Here is a 16,892-nt window from a genome sequence, read left to right on the forward strand (position 1 = left end):
CCCATTAGTCCTCTACCTCTTTGAGTCACTAAATTCTTTGACTTGTTAGTACATTGCTTACATTAATGGTTTAAAATAGCTTGAGTTGGTCTCTCTACACTAAGGCCACCACTCATGATATAAGAAGTATACAGCAGCCTTAAACTAGCCAAAGAGCCAATGGAAAATCCCCTCTTCACAGGAGAACTCTCAAGGCAGGATGATTTCTGTCTAGATGTGTTCTCTCTTTAACCATGAAGGGCCAGGCCTTCCTATCACAGAGTCTGTTAAGATTCTGCCTTGCCCTGGTGATTGGGAAGCTATCGTAATGAGTATTAATTAGGGGAATTCCCTTATTTTTTCTCTAACATTGGGAATAGGTGTTCTGATTTTACCTAATACAAAGCACACAGTAGTATTTTTCAGACTTTTTTATTATTTTGGTTTGGGATATAGTTTATCTTAATGGAAAGCTTGAGAAAGCCTTGAGTGCAAAAACAAACAAAACTTTTCATACAAGAATAAGACAATGTAATAAGATTATAAACACTCAATAACCAATGCTTCAAGATGTTTTTCCTGAATTCCCTTATTAAAAAGTGGGATGGGAGGCTGTTAAGATAAACACAATAGTTATCTTCTCCTGTCCTTCACTAACAAAAACTTCCACATGTGCCATGCTGAAATATGTATTTGTACTACAGAACAAGGTTGGCTGCTAGATCGCTTTAGGGAACATTCCCGACTGCTGGAAATTGAACAATAGAATTGGAAGGGCTGCAAGTCTTGAAATATAAATTACGTTTTTTCATCAGGTGCTGATATACATCATGGTACAAAGTTAAATTAATCAGATTTGAACAGAGCTTCAAAATAATAGTCAACAATTCATCATCTACATTTTCCTTATATTAGATGACTGGCAAGCCATAGACAACAGTTGCAAATGAAATAGCTTGTAGCCAACAGCCCGGCATATGGTATGATCAAAGTTAGCCAAGTTCTTGTAACCCCCAAGTGTGCCAAAGCAATAAGTAGTGCTTAGTCAATGGAGATAGGGGATATTAATGGCCCTGATCTAATCAATCACTGCTTTATTCACCAGAAGTCTCAATACTGCCAGTCTCTCTAGGTTTATTTTTCTTTTGCCATTGGTCCAGCAGTCTGTTTCCCAAACAGATATGATTGTTTTTGTAATGCTAGACCTACCATGTGGCAGGGTCTGACACAGAGGCCTCTGCACCTGCTTGAACAAAAGATTTCTCTACAGGAATAACAGCATCTCACCTCTGGGCATAGGTCACTGGCTGACATCAGGAATAAAGGAGGGCCTATTCTCAATTAATGTTAAGTTTAGTGATACCATGGTGCTTCAAATATAACTGTGCTGATGTTTTAAGGTACAAATTAAAAGTATGAAAAAAATCCAGAGCTTTCCTTCACTTGGTCAGGTAGAGATATTTGTTTATGATCTTTTAAGTTGGGGATAACTCTAACTTAGTTACTGACAGTCCTAAAGCAGTTAGGAGACTTTAAGAATATTTGTCGTCATAAGCATTTTCTGTTGATTCCAGATTTCCCTTTTCTTAGGGATAAAGACTTACTCTTATACCATTGTCTACAGCTAAGAGCAAACAAACACAAATGAAGAAAAACAAGAATCCCCAGTGACCTGTGCCCCAAACACAAATTAACTAGTTAATCTCTGCCCCAAAACCCGAATGACATCAGAGATCCCCATATAGTTGACAATTACTCTTTATACTCACTAGGTCCAGCTGAATTTGTATGCAGTTTAGGTGCCTCAGTATAAGAAAGACATTAACTAACTGAAGGAATTCAGAGAATGATAAAGATGTTTCGGAATATGGAAGAATTGAGGAAGGAGGAAAGGTTAAAAGAACTAAATATAGCTAATTACCACTAAGCGGGAATATAACTGTGTACAAATATTTGAAGATCTTTATGTAAGGAGAGCCATTTCAGAGGATGATTTGGACTGAGAGAGGGAACAAATAGGTGTCACAAGATAAACATGATGATTTGGCTGGACGTTAGGAAATATTGTTTCATTTAGACTATAGAATTCTTTCCCAAGGGCCCAATCCAGCGTTATCTTGTGTGGTTTTGTTAGCACGACAAGCAGCAAACAACTCTGTCTTTCAATGGTGCTGCTGGGTAAAGCAGCAGAGAACCTGCACAATGGGTCTCTACACCCACAGAGGTGTGGTGGTGTGACCTTTGCAGCAGGTTTTTGCAAGGGAATATAGAATGAGAATAGTGGGTGTGATCCCCACAGGCAGAGGCATTGCCAGTGGAACTCTTGTGTGGCCCCAAACCGGCGTCTGCTTCTCTACAACTTATATCCTATCCAGCAGTATCTGTCAGTTGGCCAGCTTTGTAGGTGGCCTGAGCTTTATTACAATGTTGTGGCTGTGGTTTGCAGGTCCATAAAATCACAGCCCTTTTAACACAGGCATGCTTTCTCAGAATGAGGCCCAGGGGAAGTAGTGACAATTCTATCACTAGTCAAAAGTAGACTGGATAAAGCACTCTTTAATGTACTGTAGAAAACAGTCCTGCACTGGCAGGGGGAAAGATTAAATGACCTAATTGGTCTTTTCTCTCTAATTTCTATCATTTCTAGCTATCTGAAGATAAAAGTGGTAGCCTAGATGCTCTGAGACCTAAGCATCCCTTAACACGGGGGACATCATTAAGGAATGTATGTTTACTACATCAAGGGGTTGCTGGCAATTCTCTATACTGTATGCAAGAGGGATCTAAACTCCAATCATCCCAAAACAACTCAAAGAAATAATCGGATCTATTGCAATCTAACAAACAAGAAAAGGTATAGTAAGTTCATACAAGAAATTGCAATTTATATATCAACTTTAAAACAAGAAAAATCAGATCACTTCACTTGCAGGCTATGTGTATTATAACTGCTTCAATCTCTATCAATAATAACCCCCTAAAGCTTACATTTTTTGGTGTGCAACTGACTGGTTTTGATTTATTCTACTTAGAATGGGAAATACTACAAATATATGGTAAATGTAATTCATAGAGCTGGTAAATGTCCATTCTGGACAGAGTAACCATGCTCTCTACACAATATAGTGTTTATGTCTTGTTAATAGTAATGAGAAAGACATCTGCATGACTAGTGGAGAGAAGACTTTTGTGTTGTTTTTGTCTATCTTCTTCTGACATACCAGATCATGGGGTACTAAAAATATTTGTTAAACTCACTCAAGTTTGATGCATACCAGAAACACTGTACATACAGACATGTGGTGACACTTTGTGATATTTATTTTATCAGTAGAAACAGACTTAATAAAGGATTTGTCTTCAGAAATAACAATTTAATTACTGGTATCCTGATATTAATATGTTAAAGAATATAAAAATTAATTAGAAGTTTGAATTATTTAAAAGTTTAAATGCAAAGGCTTTATCTGCAAACTACAGAATGGAATGGGATCCCTAAACCAACAAACATGTATCAGGCTTGCTATTATTTGCATGATTTCATAATGTGAGAGAGAGAGAAGAAAACAGGAACAACTGTTAACATGACTCTCAGTAGCTTTCAAGATGTAAGCATGATAGATGTGGTAAGGTAAAAAAAAAAATCACATGGTTAATTCTGCCTTTGTTATGCCAGTGTTTCTCCACTGGCTTCAATTTCTTAAGTCTCTCTCTATTGTCATTTATGAGCTTAATGGAGTGGAGATTCAGACCCAAGGAAAATCAGGATACAAATTAAAATGATATGGAACATAGTTGCCAAAATGAGACATCTGAAAAGCCTTTGGGTTTCTTTCTACCTGTGAAGATTTGTTCCCTGCAAAGTGAAAAGCCAAATCATGTTTGTGGTCCTCGAGAACAGGACACCACCAAAATGTTCTCTGTCTGCATGGAACACAACAGTAGCAGTAAGCAAGAAGAGGGGAAAGAACGTTGATGAAAATTTGGTGTTTATTAAGGAATCCTTTAAGGGAAATGTCACAGAGCCAAAGAGACACAGGGCCAGATTCTCACCAGTTTATACCAGTTGAGGATTTGCTTCACAATGTTAAAAACAAAAAACAAAACAAAACAAATAAATGTGAATAAAAACCGGGGTTGAGAGAGGTAGATGGTGATGTGTTTAAGAGGAAAAATTTGGAGAGGGGAAGGATTGTATCTGAAATAGACCTAGAGAAAACATCTGCAACAAGCTGTGCCAGTTTAAAGGACTGAAAGGAATAGGGCAGAGGATATATGCAACATTGCCAAGCAACCCAAAAAGAAAACTAGCAGCATTGGAGTAGATTGCTTTTTTCTCTTTAAATCATTACCACAAGAGAAACACAATCTCTTTATTTCTGTAGAACAAGTGCCAGAAAAGTTAAGGAGGGCCTGCCACACACAGGAACATTGTCTGCTCCAAGAAGTCATTCAAAAAAGAACCCCCCACTACTGTTGTGTGTGGGAGAGAGACAAACAGCTGTAGAGTACATAATCAGAAGCAGGAGTAATGGGGTTGGAACATGAGGAGAGAAAGGAGGATGAAAATGAGACTACAAGTATCTCAGAAGGGAGCAAGCCGCATATGCCGTCTTGAGCTCCTGCATTTGCAATACACCAAACTTACTTTTCCATTAAAGAGATGTTAGAATTCTACAAAACCCCTGCCAGCAGCAGTGCCCAAGGCTTAGAACATTTCAGAGCCTCATGTATGCACTGGCACAGATGCTTTAAAAGGTTTGTAGAGCCATGGCTCTCAGGAAACTCTGCAACACAGGAAAAGAGGTAATCACAGTACATGGTCATTACTAAAGGACTTCTCAAATCAGTTCATGAGGGTGCTTCACTTCTGGTGCAGCAAAAGGAGATGGTGGTTCCTCGAGTCATAACAAAATGCTATACCTACCATATGAGGCAGAATCTCATGGCATTTTGTCCCTCACACCTGGGTACAATGCTTATCCATCAAATGATTATAAGGCAAATTTTGTTCTATGTATATTAAAATACATATTTAAATACAAATCACAGGACATTCCATGCATGATAAATGGCACAAAAGAAGTGCAAAGATGGTTGTAGGGGACATAGACAAAGATCACTTAGGATGGCAATATCAGCTAAGTCAAAGGGGCACTGCTCTTTTGATATTTTTTGATGTTATTCAAATATTTAACTTTATTGGCAAGATCCTTGGCCCTTGATCCAGATGCTCTATGCTATTGACGTATAGCAAGCTCTATGCCACCTGTTCTGTCCCTCAGTGTAGGAGTTACAGAAAGTACATGAGAAGGGGAAAGGAAGCCATTGTCACCGATATAACTCAGAACAACCTAAAGATCCAGACCTACCCAAGGATTGGGTGAGGAGATGGGTGGATCTAAGCAACCTTCCTCCAACCCTTCCTCAGCTGCTGCCCAGTGTAAGCATGACTGAGCTGGGGACTGAGGCCTATGAGAATGTATTTTCACATAGTTTGTTCTGTTTAAATCTTTGTGAATATAAACTTTGGAGTCTGCCTTCTCCTAGGCCCCATCCTATAAGATTTGTGAACAGGCATTTAGGAAAGAGTAAACACCTGTTTTTGATCTTTGCAGAGACTTATTTTAAAATTTGCCTACAGATGGTAAAACCGATTGCCAAGTCTGAGTGCAGATAATTTTATGGGATAATTACCAACCTTACTAAAGTTTTTAGAGGCTAGTTACAAGGAGACTAAAGAAGTCTGAATTATAACTAACCACCTAAAATGGACAGGTAATGCCTTTCAACATTGGATCAGATTCTGGGCTGCATCTGAACTGTGCTTGCCTCAGCTTAAGGGGAGCAAGAGGAAGGAAACATTTTCCCCTACCTCAGTCCTTGGATGACCACATGCTGGGTTGCTCCCCTGTCCTGTGTTAAGTAGAGCAGCATCAAGTTGAGCTGTTTTATGCCAGCTGTTAGAGATCCCTGAAGGGTCATTCCAGCAGCTGATGATCACTGGGGGCAGGGACACCCCAGCCACACCTATTTCCCCATAGGTGCTCTTTCTTCACAGGGGAGCTGGAAGAGAAGGTGCAGGAAGGGTGGTTGAGGGGATGAAGAGTCACTACGTTAGTCCTATGCTACAGGAAGATTTCCATATACAGGGGAAATTTTTGACTGGATGGGTTTGCCAGGTTTACAGCTGCCTTGCTCTGGTAGACAGGCACAAAATGGCCCCAGTGCAGCTGGAAATCTGAGCTTTTATTCTGATCTGCAAATTCATCATCATCATCATCACTCCCATAACCATACTGGTCCTTGGGGCACCATCACTGATGAGGAATCAACCAATTGTCTCCACCCCTGACAATTGTGTCACCGGTCTGGCAGATCTTGTTGCAGATCTTGGTGAGTACATCTATTACTTTTTCTCCTCTGAATTTATCAGTTCGGCTGGGATGTTGTCAATACCTGTAGCCTTTCCATTCTTGAGTGATTTCACAGCAATATCAGCACCGGGGAAGCTCTTGTTTTAGCTCTATTAATCCCAGAACGAAATCGGTTTTGCACCATGCTGTAGTTGATATGGCTGTGATGTAGACCATTAGGTGCGTGCCATGTTGATTGTCTGGATGCTTTATGTGCTCCTAATGTGTTTGCAAGAACCAGATTGTTATAGCTGGCAAACTCCAAAAGTCTCAATCCTCTCTTATTGGTTATTGCATTACAGAAAGAGCCACAATAATCTCACCAATCTGCCTGTGCATCAGTACCCATTTTAGCATTACAATATCCTTGTACAATCAGGATATCTTTCTTGTGTACCTTATCGATGATGTCTTGAAGCTGATTGTAAAAATCTTCAATTTGCTCATCATAATAGTTTGTTGTAGGAGCATAAACTTGTACCACGGATATATTAAACTTTACAGCCTTTAGACGGATGGAAATAAGCCTGCTGGGCATTGGGTGGCATCCTAATACTGAATTCTTGATATCTTTATACACAAGAAATCCTACGCTGTTGACACGTTTGTCCTCTCCACTGTAATAGAGTACATGGCCTTCTTCTATGAGAGTCTCTCCAAAGTTCTTCCATCTAACCTCAGAGATTCCTAGAAGGTGCCAGGTGTATTGCTCCATTTCGTACGTGAATTCTTTCAGCCTTCGTATTTGTCTCAATGTCCATACATTCCATGTGGCTATGGTGATGTTATCTCTTCCACAGATCCTCTTTGTTGGGGTTACACCGGTAGTATACTTGTCGCGTCTGCCCTGGTGGGAGACGGATGGTGCGGTCATAATTAACCCAGGCTGCGACCAATCCGGTATGGACATGGTTGACTTGGGCAAATTGGTGTGTCTTGGGCAAATTTCTAACCTGGTGGAGCCCATCCCTCTCCAGGCAGCCCCCTTTTAGTCACAATAATTTGCAAATTATTTCCTTGTTAAGAAGAAAAGAACTTCAGAAAGGATCAAGTCACACACATTCATTTACAAAAGTTAAAACCATTTCCTTTTTGGACACAACAAGCTGTTTCTGCATTTAAGTTTACTTGTTACTGTGAACAGTTCCTATTGCTGAACAGTTTTGAAGTATTCAGTTCTCTAAATAAAACATTTTTTTAATATAGCCAAACAATCATTTGTAAGTGCATTTGTTCCAGTAAGTGAATCAAAAATATTTTCCCTTCTCTCTTCCTCAGGATTAAAACCTTTGGTGCAATATACAAGAAGCATCTTAAACTAGTCCTATGTCTCTAACCATTTAAAACCAATACAAAGTCTGCTTCTGACTGAATTATTAAACTGACTCAGATTATTTCAGAGTGGGTGACTAATTCTCAGCTATTAACATTAATAACTCTTTCAAACTAATTAACATCGAAACCGCCTGGTTATCCCTAAATAATCCAACTCTCCATTAGAATCCTTCCAAAATAATCTGCACTGACTTTGACAGGGGGCTTTTTGTTATTTTGAAAATATAATGTGAGGTAAGATTTCTTTTCAGAAGTATTGACAATAAGGACTTTAGTTCTTTCATTGAAGGCTGATACAAAGGCTGAGATTGAAAACAGTCTCCAAAACAGTACAGAGTGTTGTTTTACAAATTACATGGTTATTCTGCTTTGCAAAGTCTTCTGATGGAAATGTTCAGCTGGCATTTAAGGGTCAGCTGGCAACTAGAGCCCAGATTTGTGTATCAGATATGAGACTGGAGCTATACCATCTCTAGTTGTCCCCCCAACTTCTCAATCTGAACACTTGTCTCTCAGTCCCTCTCAAAGATTGTCTGGGATGGTCTCTGGCACTCTATATTCTGGCTTTCTTCTCATCCTCAGACATTTTGAGTCTTTATCATGCCAAGGATATGCCTCCCAGAACTCCACCTCCATTTAATACTCACACCACCTCTTTGCCAGTCACATCTAACCACACATCTGCCTCCTGTACTGTACTCCACCACCGGAGTCCACTCTGGAACTACACTCCTAGAATGCCTCATGCCACAAGAGGCTAATGTTTGACTCACTCATAACTCCTCAGGTTGACATGTGCATGTTTAGGAGTTTTTCTTTCTAATTTCTGGCAATTTCTCAGAAGCATACAATATTTTTCTTGCTTTTTCTTGCTACACCTATATTCCTCTTATGTTTATTTACATGTTCAGTCAATCAAATTTATCTGCCATTTTCTCAAATATCCTTTAACAGTTTTCCTTTTATGGATTATAGTGTTAACCTGGCACCTAGGAGCCCTAATTATGGACCAAAAGCCCACTGTGCTAGGTGCTGTACAAACACAGAACAAAAAGACAGTCTCTGCCTCAGAGAGTTTACAATGCAAATATAAGACGACAGGTGGATACAGAAAGACCAGGGAGTACAAAGAAACAACAACATTAGACAACACGATAGGCAATGGTATCTGCACACCAGCAGCCTAATCATAATTTTTGTAGGACTCATGGCAAAGAATTTTAAGGAGGGCTTTGAAGGAGAAAAATGAAGTGGCTTTGCAGATATTTACAGGGTGCTTCTCCCAAATATGAGGGACAGCATGAGAGAAGCCACAAAAGTGCTTTTTTGAAAATTTAACCAGTGGGTAATAGAAGCTGGCATTATTGGCCAATCAAAGATTGGGAATTGATCTCTCAATAGTGAATGAGAAATGATAGGTGGGGTGGGACTGGGGATAGGACAGGAAGGCCTTTGAACTTGAAGACAAGGGGGCAGTGGTGGGATGCAGAGAGGGTGACATGGTCAAAAGAATGGTCTAGGAAAATCATCTTGGCAGCAGCATTCTGAAAGGATATGGGGCGAAGGAGAAATGCATTTGTCAAGGCTAGAGAAAAGGATGTTGCATTAATCAAGGTGATGACAGCTTGACAAGAGTTTTAGCTGTGTAGATGGATAGGAAAGGCTGTATCTTTGAGGTATTATGCAGATGGAATCTGCAATATTTAGTCATAGCCTGGATGTGAGGAGTTAGAGAGAGGTTTGAGTTGAAGATGATGGCTAGGTTACAGACCTGAGTCCTGGCAGGATGGTAGTGTTGTCTTTAGTCTTTAAATCCAGCCCAAGTCATCTCATTACCATTTACCTACATAAGCTGTTATTGAGCAAGATGTTACTGATGACGATGATTTGAGCATCTCTCTTTTCTTCACTGGTCACCTCTGGTTTGCTGCTAAACTTAGCTGAGTCCATTTTAGCCTCCTCTCTGTGAAGAGATGGGCTAACAAACAAGACTCTTGCTGCTGACCTTCTCTTTATTAATTTAATTTTGTTCCTTTCTTCACTACCTATTGCACCATAACACATGCTTTCTCCAGGCTTCCATATATTATTACAATTTATTTGTATTAGAGTGGCACCCAGAGGTCCAATGAGGTTGGGGACCATATGTGTTAGGCACAGTAGAAATAGTGAGTGCCTCCGGTCCCTATTTCCTTCTGTAGACAATATCTATAGGGTCAATTTCTGCCTTCATGTATGTACACATAAGCCCTTTTGTATTCAAGGGAAGTTGAATGCTTAACTAGGGCAGGGTTTCACCCACAGTACATGTTTCATGGCATAATGTCTGTATTTCATTATTAAAAGTAAGTATTTTATTATAATGTGACTATAATTTCCATATGCTATCTATAAATTCCCCAACAGCATCGCAGACTTTTCTCGGCTGAAATATCATACTTGACCAAACTGATTAGAAATGCAGAGCAGCTGGCTTGTTTGCAGAGAAAGATGCTTCATGTTGAATTTTTGAATGAAACAGAGCCTCAGCAACACGCAGAAGTGTTTCACTTGCATTTTAATACTGTGGCTAATATACAGCTGTAATGTGTCTCAACTCTAATCTCACCGCAAAATTCCTGAAAATAGTTTTACAGAAACTTTAACACCTTCTAGCACATGTACAATTTTCCGGCAATTTGGAAAAGTATCAAATACTCTCCCAAGTCTCTGAAGCATTCCAGAGGAACTCAGAATACAATATGAAGAAAAGGCCAAAACTCTGAATATGGATTTTCCTCCTACACCAGAGCTCATAGGGACATACACTATTTTGCCATAAAACTAAGCACATGGAGCCATATCTTGACCCCCACTCAGCCTGCTTTATGCTGCTCTAAGGCAGGCAGAAAGCTAGCTTAACCAACTCATTGGAGATTTCCTCAGTGTAGGGAATAGAATGTAGCCAATGAATTGCAGGTGAAGGAGGCATGACTGGAGCACTACCACACACTGATAATATCCAGCTGCTAGAATGCTATCTTGGACTGCCTTAAATGATGCTGGGAGGTGAGCTGGCTTCTGCCAAGATTTGGAGGGGTGGGAAATCAGTGGGATGTATAGTTGCTGTTATCTCTGATCCACTGTAAAGTCATATTTTCTTCTGCCTTTGAGTTTTCTCTGCTAGTCCTTGACTCTATATGAGATTTCTAAGGGTTCTCCCAGGACTTTTATTAGTCATTCTAGTTGTGGTCTTGACACTGAAGAAATCTCTCTGGGTGATAGGATCTGAACTGGGTCCAAATCAAAACTTCAAATCAGAACAGCCCTAAGCTTTGGGGAAGTTTACATCTGAATCCTATGACTGAAACTCAGGTGAATTGCTGTAAACAGTGAGCATACAGACCCAGCTGAAAATTCAAATTTACAGACTTTTGAACTGTTCTAGAAATTGTTAATGAATTCCAATGGAGTCAACCCAACACACAGTTAGGAAAGTCAATGATCTAGTATCAAAGCCTCTGTGCTACTCATATCTCTAAATTGTTTAGACTACTAATATGTTTACATGGAAAAACATTTTTTACTTTATCAGGACTATACCCATGTGCTTGTATGGAATGGGCCCTGGATTAATCAGAAATATACTATTCCCTAATGCCCCAAGGCTAAGTATGTAAGAACTACAGTGAGCAAGATTAGCATTCATATATGCTGTGTATCGATATGAAATATTCATATTTTAATACCTTACCAGTGTCTTAGCAACTTTTCTGGCCCCTTTTATTAGCTTAGCACAATGCCAGTATATAGATCTTTTCTTTGTCACTTTCACCATTCTGCTGCACTAGACTGATATAGTAGTAAGCAGCTTATACAAGTAAAGAGCCATATCGTGCTAATATTTTGATAGTAAATTAGTCAAGCTTTATGCAACTGTGATTCAATAGTGAGAAAAAATTCAATAATTTGTTTGATTGATCAAAAACATCCAACTGTGCTGATGTTAGCATAAAGGTTGTTTGTTGAAAAGATGTTGGAAGAAATCTGGCTGGGGAGTAGCTTAATTACTTTGAATGGCAAGATAGATTTTTCCATGGCTGGCTCTCTCAAACTGTCAACACCTTGGAGTGAATGCACTAACTTTTCACCAGTGGTGACCTGGTTTTAAATCCATTTCAAGTGAAATGGTTTGGGAGGTCTCAGTCTATCCCCTCCTGTCATATTTACCCACATCCTAAAACCACAAATCAATCTGGAACAGTACACAGGACCTGCTGTAGGTAAGGAGTAAGGTAAAGGGTAGGTAAAGGTAAGATGCACTTACAGAGATGTGGGGGGAACGTTGCATAATGCCATAACCTGCTCTCTGCCTCTGATTTTCAATAACACCAAAATATACTTTAATAGTATTAAGGAGAGTCTGGACATAGCGCTCTATCATATCTGCAAGCATTTCATTGAATCTCGTTAGTAATAAATACAGCTTGGAAAATGACTATTATATGTTACAAAAATACATATGTACAAGTAGTATTACAGGAGCCACTGGATAATTAAAGTACAGATGTTCTTTTTCTGTTACTGTAGCAACTTCCATGTTTTGCTGATAAATAATTAATCTCATTGTCCCTTTAGCAAGTTATTTTTTTAAAATAGGAGAAACTTCGATCTTCCTTTCCTACTGTGTTGTTAAAATGGAGGTTTCCTTTTGTGCATACAATCATGTAGTCAAACAGCTTGGCTCACACTTGGATGTGCGAGAAGAATGTACACACAATCCTTGAGTGTGGAGATGAAAATAGCTCCTTGAATCCAATATGCTTCCCACACACCTACTGCTGTACTAGTCCTATGGCAGGCAGGCCTTTCTGAGGCTGTGGAGAAAGTGGCAGGCTCTGTCTCAAAGGAAGTAGGGCTAGAAAATACCATTTTGATCAACCTGGATTTTACAGGCTTGCTCACTCCATCATTCCCACGAGTGCTATATTTAAGTTTTTCTTGAAAATTTCCATTAAAGGTATCTCCCCTCTTCCTTAGTCAGTCTGTTCTGTTGCCCAATTGTGCTGAAAATATCCTTAATATCTAGGGTGATCATATTTTCCCAAAGGAAAACAACACTGCAAAGGCTGGTCTGAGGCCCTCTCTCCCTCCCATGCTCGGGGCTTACCCGAGCCCCCCTGCTGCCCACCTGCACGGGGCCAGCCTGAGGCCCCCTTCTCCCCCCCATGCTCGGGCCTGGCCCAAGTCACCCCTGCTGCCCCACCCACACGGGGCCAGCGTTGCCACTCGCCCCCGCATGTTCCTCCACACCCTGCTAAGGGTTGCATCCCACTTTTTTGACAAAACTGTGCATTTCTCCAGTTTGCTTTTGCCAAGTGATGATCAACTGGCAAGAGCAAGTGGGACAAATGCCCAGTTTTGCCAAGGAATTTAGGCTGAATTTAACCTTGAAGGAATTTAGGTTGTGATCACGTGGTCCCTGGGCTTTTTTTTCCTCTAGACTATAAAAATTTAGTGGTTTCTGTCTTTCATTTTATGACATTCTTCAAGCACTATAACATCCTTGTCATCTTTCCTTATATTTTTCTTGTTGCTTTTATCCCTCCGTTCAGGCTAGGGCAGATCTGGCCAGCAGTGTCTGGTCTGGCCAGTTCTTGGATGCTAGTTGTCCAAGGAATGCACAGGTGTTTCAGAAATTAATATGGTTGTGTGGAATGTAAATTTGTAGAGAATTTGGCCCATTGTCTATAAAGTGCTATGGGATCCTTAAGATGAATGCAATATATAAATGTAAACTATAATTATTTCTTCCTTTTATTTATTTTTCCCCCCTATTGATATTTCAAAGAACAACACTGGCCTTTTTTTACAATGATTTTTGCATTGCAAGATTATGTTAATCCAAGACCACAAAGTCAATGCATTCACTCCATGATAACTATATATAGTATTGCTGACTGGCAGCAGAAACCCAGATTCTAAGGCTATGTCTATAATACAAAAATAAGTCAACCTATGTGGACATCAGCCACTGCATTAATTACTGGGGTGGCTGATGTCCACACTACCCTCCTTCTGTCAGTGGTGTGCGCCTCACCAGGAATGCTTCCACCAGCTGAAGAGAGGCAGTGTCGGGGGCTCAGAGCCAGGGGTTTCAGCTCCACACAGTTCCCCACCGGGAGCCCAGCTGCCCCCCAGGGTTTCTCACCTCTATGGGGGAGATCCATACTGGGTGTCAGGTTGGCTGCCATGCTCCCGGAAGGGAGCAGGGAGGTGGGACCGCAGGGGCAGCAGGGCTCCCAGCGGGAAGCCCAGATGGCCACTCAAACCTGGAGATTGGACAGCAGCCCGGCTAGAGGTGGAGAGTGGATGGCAGCCTGGGAGCCAGCTTTCTTGTCAATTTCATGGCTCCAATGGAACTGTTAAATTGACAAGAATGACAGCCAACAGCCCATGTAAGTAACACAGTATCTACACAGATACTGTATCACTCTAACTACACCAACATAAGCCCTATGCCTCTAGTCGAAGTGGTTGTATTATGTCAACATAAAAAGGGAGTTACATCGGCAGGAGGAACATTTCAGCGTGTACACCTCCACTGCTTAGTGGACAAAACCTTTTGTTTACAAGGCCCACCTCTCCTCTCCTCTCCCCTTTTCTGATAGGTTTTTTTTATTACATTGCCGAGTTTACTGACTTGATGTATGAGGCTTTGAGTTATTTCCTTCCTCCAGCAGCAAAATACATCGAAAATAGACTCTGGAACAAAATGATCCCCCCACTACTCAGTCCCTGATGTATGTAGGTGTTGGGGCTGAATTCTGAACCATTAATTAGATCTTGGCTAACTAGCCTGTATAGACTCAGACTCTCAGCTTCCAGATGCAAAAAGCCAATTTACTTGTAGTGGCTTTGTCCTGAACCCCCTGTAAGTGCCTTCTAATGACAGCTCAACAGTTTTAGTAGTATTTTTAAATTGCTAAAAATAGGCCAAGCCTGTCTAAACATAGCCTATTCACCAACTCTCATCAAAACAATTCTGTTTTTTTTTCTACATGGCAATCCAGCAGACCATGGAAACTGGCTACACAGACTATTTATTTTAGTCCAAAGCTGGGCCCTCAGGCTAAGAGCAAGTCTACCAAGCAATGGTCACATTAAATACTGTTCCACTGTCTCATACAGAAACAGTGCCTCTCTTTGAGAGGGAAATTGTCAGCAAAAGCAACACAGTCAGATGCCATGGAGCAGACTATAAAACATTACAGGCCAGATCTCCTACTATAGCTGAGGATTGCTTGTGTAGCCGAGTATGGATGGGTGCCAAGGTGCTGTAATCTATTTTTGCCCCCTCCCACAATCCTCCTGGAGCCTGTCTGCACTCCATTAAAGTCCTGGTGCAAGCTAGAGCAGCCTAAAAGGCTGTTGCCCAAGAGAATTGTATACACTTTAATTTAAGGTATTTCTTCTAGTCTCCCTGCTAAGTTAAAGAAAGGAAATGAAAAAGGAGACCTCTATTAAGAAAAGGGGAATAGAACATTCAAATAATGTATTATTTCTTTAGTGCTGGTCAGGAAAACCTCATGTAACCAGGATCCTCCTTTGTGCTGGGGAATGGAATTGTGATTTAATATTAAGAGCTAAATTGTCACATGTTCTGTACATGGGGCAGCCTGTTGTTGTGCTGCCCCAGGAGCAGCCCTGCCTCCCTGTTCCTTCCCTGTTCTGGAGAGTTGACATATGCTGGGCCAACCCTATAACTATCTCAGTGTATGTCCCCACACTCACTATGGGATGAAGTCAAGGGTCTGCCTATTCCTCACTCCTGCCTCTCATTCCCCAAGCATGTGGGTGAGATGAGGTAGTAGAACTCTGTGGAAGCTGTTTCCCCCATGCGTCTCTCTGTGATGTGAGTAGCTGGCATAACACAGTAAGGAAATACCATCTGCCCCCATACTGTCCAGCATGAGCATCCAGCACAGGCCATGATCTGGCCCTAACAGAACATCTGGGTTATTTTCTTACTCTCTGCAGCTTTTAATAGTATATGTTAGTAGCCCCAAGTGGCAACAATGGACATATGTTGAGAAAAAAAATGAGGCCTGAGGTCTAGATGAAACACCATGTGCACAATTGCATATCTATATATTTTTAGGCAAATACCACAAATGTGCATGCATATACATCTTAGATATCTGATAGGTATGGGAGGCTTTGAGCTATTTCTTTCATCTAAAAGGATATTGTTATTTTGTGAATTATGTTATAGTCATTTTATGAAGCACCAAAAGTTGGAAACCAATTTTCTATATAATAAATCAAGTAATAGCAAAGCCCAGTTTTCCTGTCTGCATTCAAACTGAGCAACTCTTCCTCACAGTATCTGATGCACATGGTTATATATAACAACTGAGGCTCAATCCAGAACCAGTAAAATAAAGGGAGCTTTGCCTTTGAATTGTATGGGCGCAGGATCAGATACAAAATGTCCATGTGCGAATACTTTGTCTAATCCATGATAATTGGGTATGTAATTATTAGGTGTTAAATTGTGCACATATCACAGATTTGCCCCCCCCCCCCCCCCCCCCCAAAATGGCTAGAAATGATTACAGAACCTCTAGAAATGATTACAAAACCTCCTATTATTAGTAAGTAAAAATGAATGCTAGAAGTTAGAGATAAAATAGACATGCTTGGCCATTGCCTCCTTCCTTTCGCCAATTCATTTTGTTGGTGGAGGATAGGGAAATGATAACATTTGCCAGGAGAAATAACCTCCAACCCAGAATAGAAAGCATGCTTGCTGTTTCACTAGGTTCTAGAAAAGAGAATCACGGAGAAGCCTGACAAAAATCACAAGAAAGAGCATGAGGAAATGACTCCCAGGAAAAGCTGAAGAGTCTGCACATAAATATAGTGGAAGGGTAGACTAGATTGAAGTCTAATACAGCACAATACAATATTAATTTTATACAGATGAAAAGCACTAATATAAGAGATATTGGAATCATTCCTATCAAAGAATAAGCAAACAAAAACAAAATATAAATGAATTTCATTGTTTTAATTATTTAAATTGCTTTCACTACAATGGAGACCCATTAAAATTAGTGGAGCAGTTGACCCATTTCCCTTTTGTGAACATCCTGTGGTTTTACAATGAAACGCTAATAT

The sequence above is a fragment of the Trachemys scripta genome, chromosome 6 (genome assembly GCF_013100865.1).
Source record: "Trachemys scripta elegans isolate TJP31775 chromosome 6, CAS_Tse_1.0, whole genome shotgun sequence".
In the NCBI taxonomy this organism is placed as follows: Eukaryota; Metazoa; Chordata; order Testudines; family Emydidae; genus Trachemys; species Trachemys scripta.